The sequence below is a fragment of the Eumetopias jubatus genome, unplaced genomic scaffold, assembly GCF_037043125.1.
Source record: "Eumetopias jubatus isolate StellerSeaLion01/CBP00866 unplaced genomic scaffold, mEumJub1_p1.0 scaffold_8, whole genome shotgun sequence".
Classification (NCBI taxonomy): Eukaryota; Metazoa; Chordata; class Mammalia; order Carnivora; family Otariidae; genus Eumetopias; species Eumetopias jubatus.
The window spans coordinates 91,774,431-91,793,339 of NW_028274814.1; the positions used below are offsets into that span (position 1 = coordinate 91,774,431).

Sequence of the window (18,909 nt, forward strand, 5' to 3'; positions counted from 1 at the left end):
CCAGAATAGAAAAGAATGTTTTTCATTATTCACAGAATATTTTTCTTTTCTTTTTTTTTGCAAAAAGGGAAGCAATCAGAAAACTGTCATATTGAAAATGTCATATATTTTACATGATAATAAAATGTTTCACAAAGAATTACTATAAATGGCATGATCCCAGTATAGAAAAGATACTGTCATTTAACTTCCATCTTCTCTGTTATTTACCACCCATATAAGACTTTCATACAGTTTATCACAGATAGGTATTATTTCCAATCTCAGACAAGGTTTTGTAGATAAGTCATATTAATTTAAGCCATTATTCTGATCTTCAGAAGTCAGAAAAATATGTCTATGCATATTCTTCTCTAATTCATTAGATAACATTCAATAAATTTCCATAGAAACTGAAGGATAATATTAAACAGAATTTTACCAACTATACCACTTTAAACATACAGCATTTTTTGTTATAATGTTGATATCCTATATTTTTTTGAAACTACACAAAACCTTACCCATGGTAATACACTAATGTTATTTGGCAACTACTATAAAAGCCAGGTACTTTTATGAACACTAAGACAGTTTTATTTGTTTTACTTTATAAGTAAAATTTATGACTATAAATTTGTGACTATGCCAAGAGAGATTTTATTTTATTAATTAATTTATTTTTTAAAGATTTTATTTTAAAGTAATCTCTACACCCAACACGGGGCTCAAACTTACGACCAAGAGTCGCATGCTCTACCGACTGGGCCAGCCAGACACCCCGAGAGAGATTTTAAAGTGGTTTAAAAGATAAATTGAATATGACTGGATGGCATATGTTTTCAAGCAGGGATCCTCTTACAGTCTCAATCAGAATATGTCATTTACTCCTCTGTTCAAAACCCTGCCAGAACCTCCCTTCCCTCTCAGGATAAGGCTTTCAGTAGCTTTTAAGGTTCCTATTTGTAGTTCTCAAGCCCGGCCTCATATTAGAATCACAGTGAGCTTTTTTAAAACCTCCTCATGCTAAGGGCCTATCTCAGTTACATCAGGATTGGTTGCTTTGAGCTGGGATTCTCCAGGTGATTGCAATGCGCAGTCAAGGTTCAGAATCCCCACCTGTACTCTCAGGCTTTCCCCAACACATGCACCCCTACTTCTCTGGTCTCTTCTCCCATGTTCCACAGCTCATTCCATGACAGCCACACTGGCTTCTCTCTGATCTTCCCAGCCATCAGTCACACTCCAGCTCAAGGCCTGTGGGTATACTACTCCCACATCCTGACCGGTTTTTCTTCCTAACAGCCACAAGTCATGCTCTCTCACCTCCTTCAGGTCTTTGCTCCAATTCTTCTGTGCACTGAGGGTTCCCTGTCTGCCTTATTGAGAACCATACTTTCCTCCAGCCTTGCTCTGATACTCCTCATCTCCTTATTTCCCTCGCCTGCTTTGTTTGGATTGGTAGCATTTATCTCCATCTAATAGATTTTTACTTGTGCACTTAATGCTCTCTCATCCCCCCATCTCCACAGTCCCCAAAACTAAGTTCTAGGAGCAGGGATTTTGTCTGTTCTGCTCACTGTTATATCCCCAGGACCTAGGGCAGTGCCTGGCACTTAGCCAGAGCTTTATGCATATTTGATGAATCAATTAATAGCAAACAAACAACAACAACAACAACAACAAAACCCTACATGTGAGATATTTCACAGTTAATCTTTACCATAACATGAAGAAATAGATACTGGTAATTTTTTCCCCAGCTTCCCTCTTTTGAGGTCACCCTCTCATATAGAAGAGATACTTCTCTGGACCACCATGCATTTTGCTCTTTGTTGCCACCTGAAATTCCAAATCTATTGTCCCCATATGATGCTCTTACCTCCACACACAGGTGTCAGGAAGAAGTGAATGTGAGGTGGGCCACATTTCCCACTGCTGGCTCTTTGTTCCCCACCCACACACTTACATATAAGTACAGACATATCAGACTTCAATGAAGTCTTGGGGAAGGAAAGGAGATTTACATCACAGAAATGCAAACGTAGACTTAAATATTGGATACTCCTTTTCCTAAAAGCTCCTTATTTGTTTACTCTCTATTTCATGGGAGTGGTGCCTTGTTCAGCCTTGCTTAGTGTGCCTGTCTGCCCAAGACTCAGGTCATTCTGGTATATCACACTGTAATAGAAGCTAAAATACCTTATGTTGAGAAACTGTAAGTTTAGGGTATATAATTAATATAATTGTATTACTTAATATAACTAATCTAACCAATATTCTATTTTGAGGAACTGTAAGTTTAAGGAGATATGTAATTATAGCCAACAACTCTATGGCATTTACAAGGGGCAGGTGCTCTTCTATGCATTTTGTGTGTGTTAGAGCATATAACTCATATCATCTTTGTGATGACCCTAATAATAATAATAATTATTATTATTATCTCCCCTTTACACTCAAGGTCACACAGCTAGTAAGTGATGGAGCTGGGATTTCAAACCAAGTACGCTGGCTCCAAAGTATTTACTTTTAATTACTCTGCAATATAAGGAAACCATCCTTACTCTACATTTTGACTTTGCCCACACATTTTAGGATTGACTATATGCCAGGCTGTTCTAAGTGCTTTACATATGTTATCTCATTTAAACCTTATGAAGTCCTGGTGAGATGGGTACTCTCATCCACATTTTGCAAATATGGAAACTAAAGCTCATAAAAATTATGTTACTTATATAAGGTCATGGAACAAATAAGTGGTCGAGCCAAGACTTGAACCCATGCCTCACTCACTATACCATATTTTTTTTCAGAATGTATTGTACATATATAAATATACATATACATACACAACACATGGAATCCAAGTTCTCAGGAAGCTTACATGGTAAGAAAAGAGACAAACACATGAACTTCTGATTTTATTTTTGATTTTAAAAATATGACAAAGATGATTGGAATCATATTTTCCCTTTGACCTTGGGGGCAAAGGTGATATCCTATTTTTGTTTTGATCCCTACACTAAGCACAGTGCTGGTGAGTAAAAACAAAAAATAAAAAAGAAAGAGGATGATAAAATGGTCCTTGAACAGAAGTTAGTATCAACCTCAAAGAAAGCCTGGAAAATGTCTCTTGAAGGAGAGTAAGGACAAAGTACCTGGTGGGTTTCTACATTAGATGGTGCTGGACAGGAGGGTAGGATAGTGTGGTAGGCACTGTGGGCCAGCAGAGTAATGGCCCCCAAAGATGTCCATGTCCTACTCTCCAGAACCTATTAAGGACCTTGAGATGGTGAGATTACCCCAGATTATCCAGGTAGGCCCAGTATGATCACAGGCATCCTTAAAAGTGAAAGAGGGAGGCAGACTAGTCAGAGTTAGAGAGGATATGTGATGACAGAAGCAGAGATTCAAGAAATGTACTTTGAAGATAGGGGAAAAGACCATAGGCCAAGGAATGTAAGCAGCCTTTAGAAGCTGAAAGAGGCAAGGATTCTCCTCTAGAACCTCCAGATAGAACACAGCCATACTGACACCATGATTTTAAGTCATGGAGACCCATTTTGGTCTTCTGACCCCCAGAACTGTAAGATAATAAATTTGTATTGTTTTAAGCCACTAATCGTGAGGCAATTTGTTACAGCAGTGATGGGAAACTGATACAGAAGCCAAGTTACCAATCATCCTCATAGTCCAAAGAAATGGTTTTTAAAGAGGACAAAACTGATGAAGCAAAATAATACATCACAAAGAATAAGATTAATACATTTAATGCTGTAAAATTTCCACATAACTAAAATAAAAGATAAAGGACAAACTGAGGGAAATACCTGTGACAAATATGACAGAGAGAGAGAAGTCATTTTAGCATTGAAAAAGAGTTCTTCCAAATTAGAAAAAAAAATAGCATCCTGATGGAAAAGTGAAAAAAGGACATAAATAGATAATACCCAGGAAGAATGCAAGCGACAATAAGCATACGTTTAAAAAAACCCATCTCATTTTAAATGAGGAAATGCAAATTAAAACAAAGCTGAGATGCCATTTTTAATTTATAAAACTGGGACAGACTTTTTTTAAACTTATATTTAAAGTGAACAAGAATTCCGCCAGATTGGCAGTCTGTTACCACTGCTGGTAACAGTGTCCATCCACAGGTTCTTCATAAAAAACAATTTGCTCATATGTATGACAGGTATGAAAGTGTTTACATTTTTGATCCAATGGTTCTACATTTAGGGATTGGGGTGCTTATTCTTCTACCTCTCCAAATCCTTACTAGACCCCTCTCTGTCCTACGCTGTGCCGATCACTGTCTCCCTTGCTCTCTAGCTTTTAGTTGGGATTAGCCAATGAAGGCACTGAAAGAACACAGGGCAGAAGAAGGGAGATTTGGAAACAGTTACTCCCCACCCTGTGCTCTCTCCCTTCAGCTAGGGTTTTATGAGTGGCTTTGTGCCTCCAAACTGGTGGTTCTCAAATTTAAGTGCATCAGAATCACCTGGGGGCCTTGTGTCTGATTCAGTAGGATGGGGTAAGGCCTGAGAACTTGAATTTCTCATGGGTTTCCAGTTGTTGCTGATCCTGCTGGTCCGAGGACCACACTTTGAGAGGCACTGCTTTAAGGCCACAACTCCTTGTGGGACAACCCTGATTCCCCAGCAGAGGCTTTCTCTTCTCCAGTAACATTGGGGCCCAGCCCTCCCCCTCAGGTCTAGGCATGGTAAGGGCTTGTTTGCCAATCCTGAGCACTTTACCATTGCTTGTTGTTTCCTTGACCCTGCCCACACCTCTTGTAATCAGTCTCTTCATGAAAGTCTCTTGAATGAGCATTTTGAATATACCATCAGTTTCCTGCTAAAATTCTGGCTGATGTAAGGATTTATCCCTAGGGAAATTATTAAAGATGTAGATACAGACTCAGGTGCAAGAATGTTCTTTGCAGCATAATTTACAAGAGCAAAAACATTAGAAACAAGGCGCATGCTCAACAACGGGGGCAAGATGAATGTTATGCAGTTATGAATTATAATTATAATTATACTGGCTAACCTGGGAATGTTTAAGTGAAAACAAGATTTAAAACCGTACTTAGAGATGTTCCCAATTTTGTAAATATACGTGGATGTTCTTTTATAAGGCTCAAATTGAGATGAAATTAAGAGAAAGAGAGTAGTTTATGTGACGATGACTACATACAGAGTTTATTGGAGGAGAATCTGATTTGTCAGTATATTCATATGAGTGATAGTTGTAAACCACAGGTGTAATTCCAATTTAAAGTTTTCCTCCTTTATTTCCAGTTGGCTTTGACATTAATATTACATTTAATATTATATATATACAAATATTTATATTATATATAATTAATTTAGACTCTATTATATTTAATTAATAACATAAAAATGTGCTTAAATAGTGAGGAATAGGAAGGATATTCTAGTAATGGAATTCTCCGTGTCACAATTTCTTTTTATACAAGCCCTTTAAACACATGGACTCAGACCACAAATATTTACTGAGTGCCTGCCCTCAAGGAAGTTACAGTCTAGGAGAGTACTTAGCACACAAATAAAGAAGCAGTGTGCAATAGTAGAAAGAACACAACCTGAAATTAAAACGCCAGAGTCTGGGCTTTGTCACAAGTGCAATTTAGCAGTCCGTGAAATCTTTTGCAGGGTATGTAGTAGAATGTAAATTATAAAGCTCAATTATGGAATCAGGGAATCATGAAAAGCTTTTCTATCAGAGAATGAATGCTCTGTGGCATGCATAGCAAGTGTGTGTTTACCAAGGTGGAGTTAACATTAGTCTGTCCTTTTAATTCTTCTCCACTTCAGAAAGGACATAGGCATCCACATCCTTCTCACTACAGATACATAATTATGGAAGTTTGGGCATATTGGTTACATTGAGAATGAAACTTCAAAAATTAGAGCTGATGGTTGAAACAGAGGTGGCATTATTCTTAGAGACGCAAGAGAGCATGTTATTCCAAACTCTTAAGTAGGGTAGATTTCCATAAAGAGGACTGGGAGGGCTGCTTAGGAATCCAGTTTATGGAAAGTAAGCAGTACATTTGTACATTTGTAGGAGCCAGAGATAAAATGATTTTTCAAAATAAGCAATAGAAGGAAAGACAACCCAATAATGGACTAATGGCATCCAACTGATAATGACTGAGGTCTTCAAGTAAAATTTGAATGTAGGATAAAACTGAGACCCTGGATTGAGCGATGAGCAGCTAAGATGCAGTGAAATTCCCAAATCTGAAATTCCCCTCTCTGATCACAGCATCCCGATACTCTAATGATCCCACTCCTTTGCTCCTGCAGGACCTACTGTGTCCAAATAAGAAGTTCCATTTTTGACTTTTGCCTTTTCTTTCAGAATATCCACCTGCTGCAACTTCATTTACCTTCCTACCTGGTCGGACTCTACCGCCCTTGCCAGTAGTGCTCTTGTCTGGACACTGGACTGGACTCTTCCGTCAGCATGTGAACTTGTGCTATAGGCTGCCTGGCCAGACTTTGAGCTCAGAAAATCCCTAAGGTCTATTTTCTTTGCTCACACTCAGAAGCTCACACTCGGTAGAATCACAGAAGTAATCTCCACATCTGTCTAAAACAGTGATAAAAGCGTGGAGCACTGGGTGTTATGCACAAACAATGAATCATGGCACACTACATCAAAAACTAATGATATAATATATGGTGATTAACATAACAATAAAAAATTAAAAAAAGAAAAATCACTTTCAAATTCCTTCCTAATTAACCAGGAAAATATGTTCAACAAGAAAAATCTTCAATGAACATACCGTAAGATGAAAGAGTCAGATTCTGTTAAGAAATAGACTCATCCTGCCTACCTATCTGTGAAGGAGGATTGAAATACAAGAGGCTGGTTCTTGCTCATTACTTGTTGCCACAGTGACCAGGACTCAGTAACTAAAGGCATTGGCATTCCACTCATCTGAGCTTCGTAGGCCATTTATTATCAGATAGGGAAGCCACAGAATGGCATTCTTAGGTATCCTAGGACTCAGAAACCAGATTGTCTTCCCAGATAAGTGGTCCTAAAGGCCTGCTTCAGAACCCAACATATTAATCAACATTAAAAAAGTATTTTATTTATTTATTTGACAGAGAGAGTGAGAGAGCATAAGCAGGGGGAGTGGCAGAGGGAGAGGGAGAAGCAGGCTTCCTGCTGGGCAGGGAGCCCGATGCGGGGCTCGTTGCCAGGACCCTGAGATCATGACCTGAGCTGAAGGCAGATGCTTAACGGACTGAGCCACCCAGGTGTCCCTTAATCAACATTTAGATTCAATAAAGAAGAGTGGTGGCTGAAACTGGATTGGGGCAATCAGTAAGATAAGTTAAATATACAGAACTAAATTGAATTTATACAAATAGTGTATATATTTGAAATAAAGTTACTTGAAACAGATGATTTATACTATTCAACACAAAGACAATGCTATAGTCTATGACTACAGTCTAAATGAAAAAGGAAAAAATACATATACAAGAAAGGAGAAGCTTCACCAAAGGAAACCAAAGCCCTGGGTTTTACATCCTTCAAAAAGGGGAGTAATGTTCTTATGTTGCTCTTGATTTTAATGAGATGGTAAAAATCTAAGAATGGTTTAATTGAAACAGGATGCTTTCCTTCTTAATTATTGCAGAGAATAAGAACAAACTAATAGTCCATATCTAAAAAGAGGAAAAGGATTAAAACCCAGGAAGTATAAAATAAGACATTTTATTTCTGTAACAATTAAAATGGCCATTTGCCTCTTTTTCTGCCCAGCACCCCTGCGTTTTTCTGAGAAATCTTCCCATGTCCCCATCCCTACTCTAACCATAGACTCCACATGGAGATAACATCTTTTTGCATGATCTTACTTACCTGGACTAGATTACCTGGAAGTGAACATCTGACCTAAACTGGGTCAATCCTGGAACCTCATCATCCCCAGCCACTTACCACCCAGCACATAGGCTGGCACATACTGTGAACACCATACTCCTCCTCCAGGGTTTATTCAACAGGACCTACATGCAGGGGTTTCTTGTTTCTTAGGAGATAAAGCCTGGAAGATGTGTGGAGTGGTGGGTATGGACAAAAGCAGAGAGAAGCCAAGAGGTGAGGCAGAGCAAGAGAATCTTGGTAATATCAAGTCTCTGGCTCACTGGGTCTCGATTTAGCTACACTCTTATCCTTTCTGGTTGCAGGAGCCAGTGAATTTCTATTTTGCCTAAGCTAATTGAAGATGAATTTCTATATCGTGCAACCAAATACACAAACGCAAAAATTATGATTATGAATGTAAATGAGCTCAATTCTCTTAGTAAACAGTCAAATACTCAGATTGGAATGGAAAATGAAATACAGTTATTTAAAAGAATACCTTCTGAAAGAAAAAGGTAGAACAAAATGATTTGCAAATACCAACCCAGACAGATATTTAAGACAAACACAATTCAAAGCTGAAATCATGAACAGTGTCATTCCTTTGAGTTGATTAATAGCATGATCTATAGAAAAGACAAAGTAGGGTTGATGTAGCAGCTCAAGAATATCTTCAAGGAACTTTAATATTTCTGTTTCATCATTCTTGGCATGTGACTCTCATTTTGGTTACAAAATAGACGCTTCAGCTTCAGACATCAGTTCTGTGCTCCAGGCAGGAAGAGGGAGAGAAGGCATGGCATTTAAATTAAGAAAGCGAAACTCCTTAGGAATCACTGGCAGACTTCTGTTACACGTTGTATTGGTAGGTAATGTATCGCATGGCCATCACTATTGCAAGGGAGGCTGAGCATTTATAAGCAGGGCCCATTGTCACCCCAAATCATAATTCTATTACACAAAAAAGGGGATAATGGAAATTGCATAGGCAACTTGCGGTGGCTGGCCCACCTGTCAAAAGTGATATAAACTGGCCACTCTGACACCTCTTTGGTAGTAACTACAAATTGTTTGGTGACATCCTATTGGAAAGTAATTTGGCAGTGTGTAGTCTGCAAAGTCTTTACATCCTTTGATCCAGTTGTTAATTGGGAAATGTCTCTTCCACACTTGTCTGATTTTCATGAGAAATATTTTTTCCTAAATTTCCCCTTTGCAAAGCTCCAGTCTCCAGCTTCCCCAAGGAAGATAGAGTGACTTCCCTGCTTAGTTAGTTTAAAGTAAGAGATAGGCATCCATAGTTCAGTTGTCCCTTTTTTCCTCTTGGGGCCATCTCTTTATTTTTTTTTAAAGATTTTATTTATTTATTTGACAGAGAGAGAGAGAGAGAGAGAGACAGTGAGAGAAGGAACACGAACAGGGGGAGTAGGAGAGGGAGAAGCAGGCTTCCCGCTGAGCAGGGAGCCCAATGCGGGGCTCAATCCCAGAACCCTGGGATCATGACCCGAGTCGAAGGCAGACGCTTAACGACTGAGCCACCCAGGCGCCCAGGGGCCATCTCTTTATAGGAAGCACACATTTTGGTTGGCTCCATTATGCCACTGGTGTTTTACAGCATTAGGTCCATTGTGAGAACACAGTTGGTTATTCAGATGTGTCTCTGATAGATGGTAAGGATGCCTAGTTCTGTGTCTCAGGCTGCCACACACATAAGCCACCTCCTCCAACCCAGCCTTTATCAATAATTAAAGGGATATTTAAAATTAGCTTGGTTCTATAAAGAAATGTTAGGATTTTGGTTGATTGCACTGGTATCCTATGTTCAACTTTCTGAAGAACTACAAAAATGTTTTCCGAAGTGACTTAACCATTTTACATTCCCACCAGCAATGTGTATGTGTATATATGGTACTAGCCCCTTATCAGATACATAATTTGCAGATATTTTCTACCATTCTGTGGGTTGTCTTTCCACGTTCTTGATAGTATTCTTTGAAGAACAAAGGTTTTAAGTTTGATTAAGTCCAATCTATATATTTTTCTCTGTTGTCTGTGATTTTTTACTTAATCCAAGGTGATGACAATTTACACTTTTGATTTTACAAAGAAACTTACAGTTTTAGCACTTACATTTAAGTCTTTGGTCCATTTCAAGTTAAATTTTTGTGTATGTTATGAAATTGAGATCCAACTTCATTCTCTTGCATGTGGATATTCGACACCATTTGTTGAAGAGATGGATTATTCTTTCCGCATTAAATGGTTTTGACACTCTTGTTGAAATCAATTGGCCATTGATGTTTAAGGTTTATTTGTGGACACTCAATTCTATTCCATCATTTTTATATGTATCCTTATGGTCTTGATTACTGGAGCTTTGTAGTAAGTTTTGAAATTGGGAAATGTGAGTCCTCAGCTTTGTTATGCTTTTTAAATATTGTTTTGGCTATTCTAGTCCCTTGATTTTCCATGGGATTTTGATGTCCATTTATCAATTTTTCAAAAAAAAAACTCTCTGGGATTTTGATAGTGATTCAGTTGAATTGGTAGACCAATATATGGATTTTTGCCTGTAATTTCAGTTTTAATTTCTTCTTTAATCAAGAATTACTTTTAAAAATGTTTGCCTATCTTTTACTTTGTTACTCTATTTTTATTACAACAAAATTAGAAAGTGTGACTTTGTGAGTTCTGTTGTTTGGATTTCATTGAAATAATCTTTGTTCTCTGATCCCAAATCCATTTATTTGATAATATTCCCTTGTCATTTGAAAAGAACACTCACCATGAATTCATTATGTGTGTATGTAGATGTTCTCAAATCATGTTATTTAAACCCTTGGTTATTTTTATTTAGTGATATGTCTGTTTATAAGAGGGTTTGCTGGGGTGCCTGGGTAGATCAGTCAGTTAAGCATCTGCCTTTGGCTTGGGTCATGATCCCAGAGTCCTGGGATCGGGCCCCATGTGGGGCTCCCTGCTCAGCGAGGAGTCTGTTTCTCCCTCTTCCTCTGCTCTTCCCCTGGCTTGTTCTCTCTCCCTCTCTCAAATAAATAAATAAAATCTTTAAAAAAATAAATAAGAGGCTTTGCTAACAGCTTTCATCATGATTGTGGATTTGTATCTATTCCTAAAGTTTAAAACCCTATATTTTGAAGTTATGTTGTTAAATTATAAAGATTCTTAACTGTTTTATTTTCATAGTCACTTGTTCTTTACATTCCATTTTTCCCTCCAGTGACTAAAAAGCGTACTATATCCCTTCAAAACTTTTTTTTATATTGAAGTATAATTAACATACAGTGTTATATGAGTTTCAGGTATACAACATAATGATGCAACAATTTTATACATTACTCAGTGCTCACCACGATAAGTGTAGCCATCATCTGTCACCAACGTTTTTGCAGTCTTATTGACTATATTCCCTATGCTGTACTTTTATTTATTTTGTAACTGGAAGTTTGTACCTCTTAATCCCTTTTATCTATTTCCCTCATTCCCCCCACCACCTCTGCTCTGTCAATCACCCACTTGTTCTCTATATTTAAGTCTGGTTTCTTGTTGTTGATCTCGTTTTTTGTTGTTCATTCGTTTTGTTTCTTAAATTTCACATATGAGTGAAATTTGTATTTGTCTTTCTCTGACTTATTTCCCATAGGACTATACCCTCTAGGTCCATCCACGTTGTGGCAAATGGCAATATTTCATTCTTCTTTATGGCTGAGTAATATTCCATTGTATATATACTCCTTCAAAACTTTTTAATACACATTAAATTTCTATTTTACTAATCAACAACTAGAGTTAATCAGCATTCTCTGAAGAAGACATTGAACTTTAGTGCTCTTTTTTCCTATCCTTTCCATGGCCCCCTCTTCACTGCTTGACATCTTGAAGTCAGCTGGAATTCTATTTCTAGAAAATTAATTTTTTACATTGTGTATTAATACTTAGTCATAACGGTAACTTCCACAGATTCCTTTATCATGATAATTAAATGAGGTAATGCATGAAAAGTGTTTGACATGATGCTTGGCATATGTTAATTATTCAATAGTGTTTGCAATGATGATGAGGATTATCAAGATTATTACCATTCTCTACAAGCTCTCTTTTGATGATCTTTATTCTCAGCTTTCATTATCACTACTACCTGGATGATTTCCTAACCTATGTCACCTACCTGTCCACCACTCCTGGGCTCATTTTATTTTCAGTTTTTATTACAGATCACTACCTAAATATTCCATCAAGACACCCATCTCGATACATTCAAATTAAACTATCTTCTTTTTTTAGTAAAAACAATCCCACAGCATTTATTGTCCTCTGGTAATAACATAAAGGTAATCAAAACAATACGAACAAATGTTTTAGAACTACACTCCCAACAAAGGACACCTAAAAAAACAAACTACATGGCCTTCTCAAGAATTTCTCACTTCATTGATCATTTCTAGTTGGAGACACTTTGGAGCAGGGTAATATTATCTCCTTTTAGCATGATCCAACCCAGTTGTTTTCTTGACTTTGTTTTAGAATGAATCTCTTTAACATCATCTAATACGAGGTTCATATACTCATCAAAACCAATGATATAGCCCTCTATTCGCATGTTCACTTGCTCATAAAGCCACACCTGAATTCGAGATCTATTTTGCAAGTATTTGAAGATGAGGTTGATGGGCTGAACCATCATCTTCTGCACTTTTTGGCTCTGGCCATAGTACGCCATGGTGGAAGCCAACAAAGACCACATGCTACCTCCCAAATTAAATTATCTTTTAATTTCCCAATTTCTGGTAATAGAACAGGCATTCTCCTTGATCTCTAATCTGGAAATCTTGGAGACATCTTCGCTGTTCCTCTTAGATTGCCCACATCCCCCACCAGGATAGTTGAGCTCAGTGCGTGTATCATGTAGTTGCATGGTCAATGTTAGTCTTCTTCCTCCTCCTTTAACTTTAATACATTGCAAAGTGCTGTAAACACTTTAAAAAAATTCTATTTACCTTCCTCTTTATGATCCCCTCCTCCCAATGTTTTACTTTCCATCCAGCACTTAGACTCCTAGTTTTCTTTCTTATTTTCTGATTTCTCCTCCCCTCTACTATCCTTACTGTTCAATCCCTTCAAAGATTACGCCAATCATGTATTTATTATATACTACCTAAGAGGCTCCTTGTTTTGAACATAAGTCTAAAGTCCCCAGTCTGTGACTGAAATGGATCTGATCTACAACAGCAACTACTCCCTTTATGGACACTGTGGGTCAGTGTATCTGGCACACTGGTTCCTCCCTGAAAACCCCAAACATTCTGTGAACTTTTTGGTTTTATCTTTGATATTCCTTCTGCCTAGAAAGCTTTCTTGAGCCATCTCTGTCAAAACTCTACCTATTCAAAACCACCCTTGGTTCACGTACCAGATAGGACTTGTCCTATTTATAAGCCACCCTAGCATTCTGTATGCCTCTATTAGTGATGGAAAATTTTTTTACTTTAAATTAAAGATCTCCAGAATTTATTATCTTGACATTTTACCAGATTGTAAGATGTTTAAGGGGCTTTGCCCCACTCATCTTTTAATCTTTTGTAGGCCCTTAGTAGTACAGCATAGTTCACAAAGTTGATGTTCAATAAATATTTGTTGAACTTAATAAAGATTGTATCACTTAAGACAAAGAAAAAAATAATTCTGAAAGCATGACCAAGATTTCTATTTTTCCCCTTAGATTTATTTATTTATTTATTTGAGAGAGAGGGAGAGCGAGTGCGTGTGTGCAAGTTGTGGGGGTGGTGAGAGGGTGACTCCTCAAACAGACTCCGGGCTGAGCAGGGAGCCTGACACGGGGCTCTATTCCAAGACCCTGAGATCATGACCTGAGCCAAAATCAAGAGTCAGCAGCTCAACCAACTAAGCCACATGGCTCCCCATGACCAAGATTTCTTAAACATATTATGTCAAATAAAGATTTGTTCAAACACAAAAATGCTATTTTCTATATATGAAGCTTTGCTTGGAGAATGAACTAGCTAAACATGTCTCTGAATGACAGAAGAGAAGGCACACGACCTTGTTATGGTGGCAAACCTGAAGGAAACATATACTTTGTAAGAAAACCAGACCACAGAAACAACTGTGGCATATGAATAGAGGTCTTTCTGAATATTTGATGAAGTGCCAGAGGTTGCCCTTTGTACACAGCTTATGACAGACACAACTTTAGAAATCGTTGGCTCTCCATGTTGCTTTTGTTCACAGAGATAGTAATGACAGCTCTCCACCACTACCCTGTGTAGCCTGAGTAGATGCAAGAAAATAATGGGCTCTAAGTCTGGGAATGCAGGTTGCAGCCCAATTCTGGAGGAATTTGAAGGCTGGTATTGGGGTGTTATGGAGTAAGCAGCTCATTGACGTTTTTTATTGTTCTTGTTTCCTGTTGTTTGTTTTTGATCTTGGGTACACCATCATAGAGGTATGCTTCAGGAAAATTAACCACACAGCAGAGAGGAGGTTGGCTTGAATAGACCTACAGACTTAGCTGGTGTACTTACAATAGAACAGAAAGTGGTCAAACGAAGTAAAGTGACAGAAGTAATAGAGGGGAGGGAAATGATGCTGATGTGGGAAACTATTATAAAGGAATTAACAATTGACCTGTGAATGATTATGGTGGTCAGGATAAGGACAAACCAAAAATAGCTCCTAAAGTTTTGACTCAGGGAAAGGAGAGAGACCATCATGGGATGGAGGCAGGGATGGGGGTGGGGGGAGAGAGCCTAGAGGAATTGGAAAGGTTACTCTTTTTCCTCCGGAGAAAATGAGTTTTTGTCGTACTTCTCCCATTTTTCCTTCCCAGTCTCTTCTTTTATTTGCCCTTTTAAAAGCTAGTATTTTGGACAAGTCACTAATATCTGAGCAATGCAAATCAATTAGCCAACTCTTTTCATGCAGCAAATGGAACAAAACTTAATAGGATTTATCATAGCCAGGGTTTTTATCAGTGTAGGGAAAAAAAGATATGGTTATATGCTCCTAGAGAGGAGTATAAATTGGGAATTGGTTTTATGATCAGAGGTCCATATATTATATAGTTTGGCTTTTTCACTTTATTTTTTTATTTTTATTTTTTAAAGATTTATTTATTTTATTTAGAGAGAGAGAGTGAGCACGAGCAGGAGGGACAGAGGGAGAGGGAGAGAGAATCTCAGGCAGACTCCCGGCTGTGTGCAAAGCCATACACGGGCCTTGATCCCACGACCCTGAGATCAGGTGCTGAGCCAAAATTGAAGAGTCAATGGCTCAAACGACTGCACCACCCAGGTGCCCAGGTTTTTTAGACTTTAAATCAAATTTATTGATATATAATTTACATATAATAAAATACTCCCTTTTAAGTGAACTATTAGGTGAGTTTTGACATAAGTGTGACTGTGTAACTACTACCTCAATCAAAATAAAAATAATTTTTCATTATTTCCCCAAATTCACTCCCCAAATTCACTCATGTCCCTTTATTGTCATTTTCTGTCCATCCCCTACCAAAGATCCCCTTTATTCTGCTTTCTGTCACTAGGTATTAATTTTTCCCATTTTAATATTTCAAATAAATGGAATCATACAGTTTGCACTTTTTTTGTGTCTATCTTTTTAACTAAAAAGACAAGGGGAGCTTCTCTCTACTCACTAGGTGAGAAGCTGCTCCATTCGTGAGTTGTTTAATAAAACCAATTAGATCTTCACGTTAAGAAAAAAAGGTTTTGAAATGTCTTAGACAAAAAAAGACTTAGAAATGTCTTGATGTGTACTAGTAGTTCATTTCTGATTATTACTGAGTAGTTCCAATATGGTTCCAATTTTAGTAGTTCCACTAAAACTTGTTTATCTAGTTACCCGTTGATAGATTATGTTTCCAATGTTTGCCTGTTAGGAATAAAGCTATTAACATTCATATTTAAGTCTTTGTGCGGGTATATATTTCATTTCCCTTGGGCAAATACCTAGGAGTGGAATTGCTAGATGATATGGTAAGTGTATGCCTAACCTTGTAAGAAACTGCCAAATTGTTATCCAAGGTAGGTGTACCACTCTACATTCCCACCAGCAGTGTATGAACACGCTCCACATCCTTGCCAACACTTGGTTAGGGGCACCCTTTCCAATTTTACTCATTCTAGTAGGTGCACAATGGTATTTCATTGTATTTTAATCTGCATCACTCTAATAACTACTGATGTTGACACACCGTTGTGTCTTTATTGGTCAGTTGCATATCTTCTTTTGAGAAGTATCTGTTCAAATACTTTGCACACTTTAAAATTTGGTAGTTTGTCCTCTTACTGAATTACAAGTGTTTGAGATTCAAGTTCTTTATCAGATATATGTATTGTGAATAATTTCTCCTAGTCTGTGGCTTGCCTTTTTGTTTTGTTAAAGGTGGTTTTCGAAGAGCATAAGTTTTTAATTTCAATAACATCTAATATATCACTTTTTTAAAAAATGACCAGAGCTTCGGGAGCTCAGCTTAAAATGCTAAGTAAGCCTTGGGGGCCTGGGTGGCTCAGTCCGTTAAGCTTCTGACCCTTGGTTTCAGCTCAGGTCACAATCTCATGGGTCATGGGATCAAGCTCCACATGGGGTCCTGTGCTCAGCGGGAGTCTGCTTGGGGGTTCTCTCCTTCTGCTCCTCCTGAAACTCACTCTCGCTTTCTCTCTCTTTCTCAAATAAATAATCTTAAAAAAAAAAAAAAGAAAAAAGAAAATGCAAGCCTCAGCATTGGTTTCCTACCTGTCTGTTCCCTACCTGGGATGCTTGAATGTCACAGAGTTGGGCTAGAATCTAGACAAATTTTACAAAACCTCACGAATGTGACCGCCACTTTTGTTTATATTAATAGGTATCATTTCATGGGTATATACTGTGCAATAAGCAGGGTGCTAAATACTTCATATAAAAATTTTCATTTCATTCTTACAAAAGCCTCACTGGAGAGGCAACTTGGATATAGAGTAATAAAATAATTAGACTAAAGGCTTAAGTATTATCAGTGGCGGAACTAGACTATACTTGACTCTAAAACCCTTTGATTCTTAAAAACTGTGCAGTGTCCTATTTCAGAAATCTCTGTATCTGTCAAATTCATGAAGTGGAGGTCCTCTTACTGCTGCTTTTGGCTGTTTCCTGATGGCAAACACAGTCGTGGAACTGTGGGGTTTTCTGCTCCACTATTAGGGCAGTTACATCAGCTTTCCGACCTGACCTCTCGATTGTAGCTACAGTGTTTTGTCTTTGTTTGTTTGTTTAATTGGTTTGGCTTTTAACTTTAATAGTTCTCATGGCAAACTCCAGGTTTCTTACCTTCCTGCTTACGGCAGAAGAGGTAATTCGCCTGGGAGTTTCATGGTGTTCAGGGAGCCATTCCAGGATCTCAGCTTATAACCCAGTCTTCCAGCCCTTCTACTTTTGTAATAATCAAACTCTCTGTATTATATCACTTTCTGCTTAAAATACTTCACGTGGCATCTCTTTCCAGCACTGAACCCTGCCTGATACACATGGTCTGGACAGACATTCAACAAAGGCTTGAGCAACTATTAATCAGAAGTGGGGCAGTTCAGGGACAAGGAATTGAGTCCTTGGGGAGACAGGCATGCCAGACGCCTTCTCCATTCCAAGCAAATAATGCGCTGGCCTGATTATCAGGGAACCAGGAGACCAGCTTCAGGACATGGCATGTGTTGAGCTGGTGAACCTCTATGCTGGGACTCTTATGACTCCTCTTGCTCCCTATGCCTACAGAGAAGTTTGGTCCTGATGTGCAGGGCGAAATTGTACCTTCAGCCCAAGGTGAAGCCATCTCAGCAATGACAGCTAGAGAGACAAAGGGACAGGGGAATGAGCAGGGCAGTTTAAAGCTCAAAGGAACAATTTCCAGGTGAATAAAAGGCAGAGCTACCTCATAAAGCATTTAGTAGATATGTGGTGCTCATTGCTTTAAGATAGGAAACAGATGCATCCGCTTTAAATGTGTTTTCTTCATATACTATTAAGATCTGTCAGTAGCCAGGCAAGTTGTTCAGTCAGCATTTGGCATCCAATTTAAGAATTCCTTCAATGTTACCGATTAATTGTTATCCAACTCTTGCTTGAACGGGTAGAGTGACAGAGTTCATTACTTCACAAACCTGGCTATTCAATTTCTCTAATCATCAGAACATTATTTTTGTTGTTGTTGTTGTTGAACATCAAATCATCTCTCTAATTTTTTCTGTCTGAGAATAAGTATATGGTCTCTCGCTACTTATCTCATTTTTAAGTTATCTCTGGTATCCATTCCCACTCATGAAAGGCCCCAATTTTCTTTCAGGAAATTATATTTCTTTCATGGTATGTAGTTTTCAGAGAAGACCTGTGTGCCTGCCTCCCACTCTGGAAACAAAGGGAAAATCTCTCCTTTCCTCATAAACCCAGACATAGGTATGTGTCCTAGGTTTGGCCAGGTGTACAATTTCTCTTCAGTTTTTTTAATCTTGAGGGAATGTGGCATAAATAAAAGGAGTAGGTAGAGGTCATTCAGCACAGAGGTAGTATGCCAATTGCACATTGAAATCATGAGACAGTGGCTATACTTTCTGCTTGCAAATCAATTTGCTTTACCTTTGTTATTGTTCATTTCAGAATCTGGTCCTCTAATCTCAACTCTAGGTGCCCAAGTAGCCTTCTAATGGTTTGGTTATCTTAAAGTTTTTTTCTGTTGTGTGCAATTCAAATCTCCAACCAAAACCCTATGCATGAGTGGGTGAGTAGATTTTTCCCCTGAAGTATCTAGTGTCTGCTTATCTTACTTAGGGACAATTTGGTTGCAACAGACAGAACCCACTTTAGTTGACACAAAAAAGGAGAGTTTCACTGAAAGAACACAAAGAAGACTCAAGGTACTAAGGACTGCAATTAGAACTGGATCTGTGGGAAATGGATCTAGGAAATGGGGAAATCAGGAACTGTGGT

General features: G+C 38.1%; 1 pseudogene; it reads right to left on the bottom strand.

Moving 5' to 3' along the window:
• Window positions 1-12,300: 12,300 nt before the first annotated feature.
• Window positions 12,301-12,634, bottom strand: LOC114215090 (small nuclear ribonucleoprotein E pseudogene; annotated as a pseudogene).
• Between the last annotated feature and the right edge of the window lie 6,275 nt (window positions 12,635-18,909).